The sequence below is a fragment of the Oryx dammah genome, unplaced genomic scaffold (genome assembly GCF_014754425.2).
Source record: "Oryx dammah isolate SB20612 unplaced genomic scaffold, SCBI_Odam_1.1 HiC_scaffold_3, whole genome shotgun sequence".
Classification (NCBI taxonomy): domain Eukaryota; kingdom Metazoa; phylum Chordata; class Mammalia; order Artiodactyla; family Bovidae; genus Oryx; species Oryx dammah.
In genome coordinates, this window is record NW_024070187.1 from 85,357,698 (window position 1) to 85,365,852 (window position 8,155).

An 8,155-nucleotide genomic window follows, 5' to 3' on the forward strand; every position below is an offset into this window, starting at 1 on the left:
ATAAATAAATATAAATCTCTTGAATTCTAATGAGCTACACATTGAAATGATTGCATCTTTCTTAGAATTAAAATTTATTATACTTTTGAAGAAAATTATGAATATAAAAAGGTTGACAGTGGTTTATGTAAATTAACATTGATTTTTTTTTAAATTGTTTTATTTTATTTATCAGACACACAGCATGTGGGATCTTAGTTCCCCAACCAGGGATCGAACCCGTGCTTCCTCCATCGGGAGCTAAGAGTCTTAACAGTGGACCACCAGGGAATCCCTTAACATTGATTTTAAATGGAGACATGTTTCAGAGATGTTTCATAACCTTTAAAAATGATTAGCTTGACTTTTTAAATCTGTAAAATTGAAAAGAAGCCTAAAAAATTACTATTTGTCATGACTCAAAAGCTGTACCACTGGATGGGCACAAGAATATTGAGCCTAGCTGTCTGCATTATCTGTTGGATCCTGTCTCCCATATCAGATCATCTTTCTTCAAAGTATATGTACTGCTTTTTATAGTTTACTCTTCTAAGAAGGTAATCAGTTGTATAAGACTTATCCCCTCATTCAGAGTTTTCTCATCTTCTGTGCCTGAAATTTAGAGCAGTGTTTACCAAGCTCCCAAAAGTTAAGTCTGTTATATTTTAAAGGAGAAGGAGTCCCCAAATATTTTTTACATAGAGATGTATATTTCATTACCTCCAGAAAAATGCTAAATAATTTACATAAAGTATTTACAAATCCTGGTAGACAATAGCCTTCCTCATTTGAAAATCTTACTTCTTTTCTTAAAGAAAGGTTTTTTGGAAATAATTTTAGACTCACAGAAGTTACAGAATGATCAGAGCTCCTGTGTACCCCCATCGTAACATTTTAGTTAACCACAGTATATTATCATCCCCAAGCAATTGACTCTGGTACATTGGTGTTAAACTAAACTAAAGAACTTATTTTTAAGTCTTTATTTTTATTTTTCAGAAATGTTTTAGGTTCACAGCAAAACTGACTGAAAAGTACAGAGCTCCCATATACTTTCTGCCCTGACACTTGCACAGCTTCCTCCAATATCACCATCCTCCAACAGAGTGGTCCATTAATTATAATCAATGAACCTACATTGACACATCATTATTATTCAAAGTTCATAGTTTGCATTAGAGTTTACTCACTGGTGTATCTTCTGTGGGTTTTGACAAATGAAAAATGACATGTAACCACCATTGTAGTATACAAAATAATTTCGCTGCCCTGAAGATCCTCTGTGTTCCGCTCATGCCTCCCACCCTCCTAACCTCTGGCAGTTGTCTTTTTGTTGTCTCCATAGTTTTGCCTTCTTCCAGAATATCACAGAGTTGGAATCATGAATCAGTAGAGAGCTTTATCAGTGGCTTCTTTCACTTAGTAACTTGCATTTAATTCCCTCTATGTCTTTCATGGCTTGATAGTTCATTACTTTTTAGCACTGAAAAATATTCTGTGGTCTGGATGTATCACAGTTTATCCTCTCACCTACTAAGATATATCTTGATTGCTTCCAGGTTGGGCAATCATAAGTAGTATAAGTGTTGGTGTACAGGTTTTTATGTGGACATAACTTTTCAATTCATCAAGGAGTGCAGTTGCTGGACCATCTAGTAAGAGTATGTTTAGGTTTCTGAGAAATTGCCAAAATGTCTTCCAGAATGGTTGTATTTTGCCTTTCTGCCGCTAATGACGAGAGTTCTTTTTACTCCACATCCCTGTCAGCATTTGTTGTTGTCAGTGATTTGGATTTTGCCCATGAAGGTAGTTTGTTGTATTTTATTTTAATTTGCAAGTCCCTAGTACATATGAGGGCTTCCCTGGTAAGCTCAGCTGGTAAATAATACACTTGCAAGCCAGGAGACCCCAGTTCAATTTCTGGGTCGGGAAGATCCCCTGGAGAGGGGATAGGCTACCCACTCCAGTATTCTTGGGCTACCCTGGTGACTGAGACGGTAAAGAATCTGCCTGCAATGTGGGAGACCTGGGTTCAGTCCCTGGGTTGGGAAGATCCCCGGGAGGAGGGCATGGCAACCCACTCCAGTATTACTGCCTGGAGAATCCCATGGACAGAGGAGCCTAGCAAGCTACAGTCCATGGGGTCGCAAAGACTCAGACACGACTGAGCAACTAAACACAGCACAGAACATATGATGTTAATTGTCTTTCTATCTGTATATCTTCTTTGGTGAGGTATCCGTTAAGATCTTTTGTCTGTTTTTTTATTGAGTTCATTTTCTTACTACTGAGTCTTAAGTGTTTTTTTAATATATTTTAAGTAATTGTCCTTTATCAGATGTGTCTTCTGCAAATATTTCTATCTGGGGTTTGTCATTTTCTCTTGACGTTGTCTTTTGCAGAGCAGGAGTTTGTAAATTTTATTGAAGCCCAGCGTATCAGTTATTTCTTTCACGGATCATACTTTGTGTTGTTATCTAAAACGACATCACCATACCAAGGTCATTTAGGTTTTCTAGTATGTTATCCTCTAGGGGGGTTATAATTTTGCTTTTTATTTAGATCTATGATCCATTTTGATTTAATTTTTGTGAAGGGTGTAAGATCTGGGTCTAGATTCTTTTTTTTGCATGTGGAGGTCCACTTGTCCACTGTTTGTTGAAAGACTAGCTTTAATTGAATTACCTTCTCTTCTTTGTTGAAAATCAATTGACTATAATTATGTGGGTATATATCTAGGCTCTCTATTCTGTTCCATTGATTTATTTGTCTCTTTTGCCCATGCCACACTGTCTTGATTACTCTAGCTTTATATTAAGTCTTGGAGTTGGCTAATCTTGCATTTGCTAGAGGCATGAGCTACCTAGGTTTAGTAATATTTTGGGTGTTTATTGAGGTGATCCTAATAAAGTTTTTCTTCTTCAAAGAATTTATTTGTATAATAAAATTACTTTTTCTCATCTTCAGTTCGATAGTTGAATATTGAAAAATGAAGGCAGATTTGATGTATTTCATTTTTTCCACTTAGTCTATGTAGTGCCTTGAAATGTCATTAATTAACTATTAATTATAAAATGTATTAGTACTGAGATTAATAATGCCAAAATGTTTAAATACAGTCTTCTCCCATAAGAACTGTTCAGTAGTAACTTTCTGCTGTAACATCTATCATTGTTCAGACAGTCACCTTTTTTTTCTCTCCTTGGGTATAAAGATTCTTCCTACTCTAAAAATATACTAAAGTATGCAGTAAAGAACAATATCTATACATTTCCATCCCAGACAAAAGCATAATAATTTACTATATATGCAGAGATTATTAGAACACATTTGAATTGTACATCAGGTAAATTTACTTTGCCTAAATATGTGAAATGAGAGGAATGAAAAAGTTATATCTTCTAGAACTCTTGTCTGTTATGTATAGAATCCATTTCTATGTGTTTTGAAGTTTCTGTGTTATTTTGTATTGTAACTTAATTTTAAGTGGAGTTTAAACACAAGATGACCATTGGTTCCCAAAAAGGGTGGAAAATTGGGGAGGGTAAATGGTACAGAAAGCAGAATTCTTTATCCTTCTCCTCCACCAACCATCACCAACTATTGAATTTTCTTCTTTTGCAAGTACAGTAAACCTTGTTTACAATGTTATTTTATGCACAAAGTATATTGTATATTTCTTGTAAACTTGTTATTGCTTATGCATGCATGCTAAATCGCTTCAGTCGTGACCTACTCTGTGTGACCCCATGGATAGCAGCCCACCAGACTCCTGCCCACAGGATACTCCAGGCAAGAATACTGGAGTGAGTTCCCGTTTTTTCTCCGATTTAATCGCTGAGTCATGTCTAACTCTTTGGAACCCCATGGACCATAGCCCACCAGGCCCCTCTGTCCATGGGATTTCTCAGTCAAGAAAACTGGAGTTGGTTGCCATTTCTTTCTCCCATTATTGCTCAATCAATGCATTTTTGGAATCTTGGGATATATAATTCATTGCCCTGTTATAAAATTAACAAAATATTTCATTTAAAGATTTTTACTTAATGCTTTTAGGAATAAAAGACATTAAGTGAGAAATAGGTATGTCATTTGAATTTGATTCAGTTTTACCTGCTCCTTTCCCACCTTTTTAAAGATTATTGTGACTGCAGCTCTGTTGTATGTTTCATGCTTGTGCTGAGTCTTGTCACTCACCAGGCTTCTCTGACCATGGGATCTCCAAGGAAAGATACTGGAGTGGGTTGCCATATCCTCTCCAGTGATCTCCCTGACCCAGGAATTGAACCTGCATGTCCTATGCCTCCTGCACTGGCAGGCAGATTCTTTACTACTGAGCCGCCACCTGAGAAGCACTAATTGTACATTTAATGGGTATAAGTTCTTCATACAATATTGATGTTCTCAAGAGTATTTTGTATCAATGAAGATTTGGATTTGGTTCAAAAATTTCACACTAAGTTCTGTTTTGGCAGATTTTGAATTGATAAATATCAAATTGTTTTTTTCAAGTGTTAAGATTACCCCCAAAGAAGATTATTAGTAATATGAGTACCCTTTGAATTCATTTAATTTTAGTTCTATACCTAGAATAAAATAAGTTCTATATAAACCAATGTTCATCAATGTACTAGAATATAAAAGGTAACAATTAGAAGTCAAATTAGGTAACAGTACTTTAGTTTTTGGTTTATGTTTTTATGATGACCTTAAAAATATTTTAGATATATAAAGTAGCAAATACCATAAATAGAATAAAAGAACCATTAAATATCAGATGTTAAAATAATTTCTTAATCATTGTAACTTAGAGTTTGTGGTAGACAAAATTTATCACCATTTTATAGATGTGAGAGGCTAAGGGGCTCTCAAGGTTCCGCAAAAATTAAAGCCAAAACAGCCCAGATATTTTGACTTTGTAGTGTGGGGGTTCATTTTATTTTAGTGAGTAGTGATTCTATTTTTACCTGTGCTGTTTCTATCTAAGGTCATTTTCCTTTCCTTCTCTAACCTCATCTAGTTATTTAATGCCCATTTAAAGTAACGATTTGAAAATAAAAATCCACTAACAAAAGTAGTTTAAGCCCGTGATTATGTTATAGTTAATTCAGTAATTGTAGCCCTTTGCCACATGAGGTCATTATATACTTGGTTCTCTCCTTGGCTCTGGCTCTAATCCAAGCATCATAATCTTGGTGATGAATGGTTAGGAAAAGATAAGAGCTGATGAGAAATCTTTCGCATCGCCAGAGCAAAAGCATTAATTGATCAATAAATACTTTATTGAGTGAGATTTTATGTGTACCGATGCAGGAGGGGAAATGAGCCGTCAGATAAAGGCAATCCAAAAGGTAGTGCTTTGAGAATTATTTTACTGTAAGGACATCTAGTACACAACTCTCAGGGGATTCTCTAGGTTGTAGATTGAATAATACCTATTGTTTTTTTATGGGATAGTACTCAGCTAGATAATTATGCCTAACAGGTTGCCAAGAAATTTAATTTTTTAGTGTTCACTCAGACTTTTTGTTAAGGGCTGACTTGCAAGACTGTTTACCATTTATTTAGCAATTATGTATACAAAGAAACTTCCAGTTATTTTTATTATTCTGTGAAAATACATGGAGCTCAGCCAGATGCTTGTTTTTTCAAGAAGGAAGTTTTACTTAAGGAAATCATGATCTAGAAAGTGATTTAGTATCAAGGGTAGGTGAAACCTGATCTTCGGTTGACATATCATCTGAACCATAGCACCTTTAATGTTAGCTGACGTCACTTCGAAACAGTGGTGGTATTTTGGTGATACTGAATAGATGCATCTGTGTGTGGATGCACTGCTTTTACTGCTATCCCTTGTTCAGACTAATAAGATTCAGTCAAAGATAAGGCATCTTCTAAAGCTGCCTTTTTTCCTTGCTGTTACTGTCAGTGGAATCACTCTGTTAGAAGAGTAAATTGGGAAATTGGCTAATGTTATAAGACAATATATGCTTCACTTGGCTCAGCAACACTATTTTGATGTGTTGTACAGTGCCTAGAACTTAGAATACTAGCTATCAAATCACTAGCTTGGAGACAGTAGACAATATGGACATAAGTTATTTCACTGATGGTTGACATGAACTGGTTGCTAAATTAGTAAATGAAAGAGATCTGTTAAGTGTAGTAACTTTTAACAGACTGTCCTTATACAGAAAATTAAATATTGTTCTCTTCAGAAGTTACCTTGAGAGACTATAAATTTATTCCAAAGATTCTGCCATTATTCAAAACACCCTTGGATCTAAGTTTAGTCTGAGTTGTATATGTTTTTAATGTGATTCAAGTTCTTTTTGTGTGTGTGACTGGATATAGTTTTTTGTCTTTGTTTTTAATGACCACAAATCATTTAGTGACAAGTCTAATGAACAAAACGGGTAGTAAAGCTTATATAAAAGCTGCTTTTGGCCATTAAGGTAATAGTAAGGCATTTAGATCTCTTTTCTTGATCAGTTTATGAAATATATGTGAAGGAAAATTATATATTTTTGCTAATTCAAATGTTTCTGACTTATGACAGACTCAACATATAACCTATTGCTATGATTCCTTTGAAGGCACTGCTTAATGTAAGGTTATGATATAGTTAAAAACAAACCCGGACATTGTCTCCTATTATGTTTACATCTGGTATATACTAACAGTCAGCTGTTGTTGTAAGAATTTATCTTTATTATTTTTAACATCACAGAGGCAGTAAATGACTAAGAACACAGGCTCCCAAGACAGACTGCTGGCTTCACATCCTTCCTCTGCCACTTATTGTCTAGCTTTAGGCAAGTTGTTATAATCTTTGGAAAGTAATATTTTAAAATTTCTTTATAAGAGGTCCATAAGTAATAGTTCCTACATATAAAGTTGTACAGTTCTAATGTGTTCAGTTCAGTTTGGTATATATTAATATAAAGTATTTAGAACAATGCTCAATGCATGTTAGTCATTACTATTAGTATTTTTATTTCCTTTCATTCAGTGTCTTGGTTGCTGAAAGCATCTGGAAAACTGGTAAGTTCGTGTAGTTATTAAAATGAATGAAATGGAACTATAGTAGGATAATCTATATTTTTTGAATGGAAATAGTTATGCTATGTGGAGAGATTCAGCAAACTTCATTGTGGTTACCTCCAGTGAGTGGGATTGGAGTGATTGTTTAGATTCTTGGGAGAAGGTTTTCATTTAATATTAGATTTATTCATTCAGCAAATATTTATTGATCTCCTACTGCATGCCAGAGACTGCAGAACATCTCAGTTGTTAGAAATTACTCTTTCCCTTAAGGAATTTTGGAGTGATATAGCAGATTAGGTTTCTACCCAAGTTCTTAACATTTTCCTTTTTTGAAATTTTCTGTTCTTTTACTTTATGAGTGGTACTGAATAAAAACATTTTAATATCTCCGTTAATGTTTCAAAAATTATGATTTTTCATTTCTGAATGTAAACATCCTGCTGATTTTGAAATAAGTAGCTTTATTTTCAGATGTTATGTAAAACTCTCCAAAGAATTTGATGCTTGATACTTATAATACCAAGAGACTTTGCTTCTCTTGGGAAGTATATGAGATTAATAGACTCTGGTTTTTCAACCCAATCAAAGAATGGGCAGAAGATCTAAACACACTTCTCCAAAGAGCTACAGATGGCCAACAGGCACAAGAAAAGATGAACATTGCTAATTAGAGAAATGCAAATCAAAACTACAACGAGGTACCACCCCACACTGGTCAGAATGGCCATCATTAGAAAGTCTACAAATAACAAATGCAGCGGAGGGTGTGGAGAAATTACACTGTTGGTGGGAATATCAATTGGTGCAACCTCGATGGAAAACACTAGGGAGGTTCCTTAAAAAACTAAAAAAGTTGTCATATGATCCAGTAGTACCACTACTGGAACTATATCCCTAAAAAACTATAATTCAAAAAGACATACGAACTCCAGTATTCACTGGAGCACTGTTTATAATACCCAAGACATGGAAACAGCTTAAGTGTCCACTGAAAGAAGAACAGATAAAGATGTGGCACATATATACATGGAATACTACTCAGCTACAGCTTCGCAAATGGTGCTGTGAAGTGAAGTGAAAGTCACGCAGTCCTGTCCGACTCTGCAACCCCGTGGACTATACAATCCAT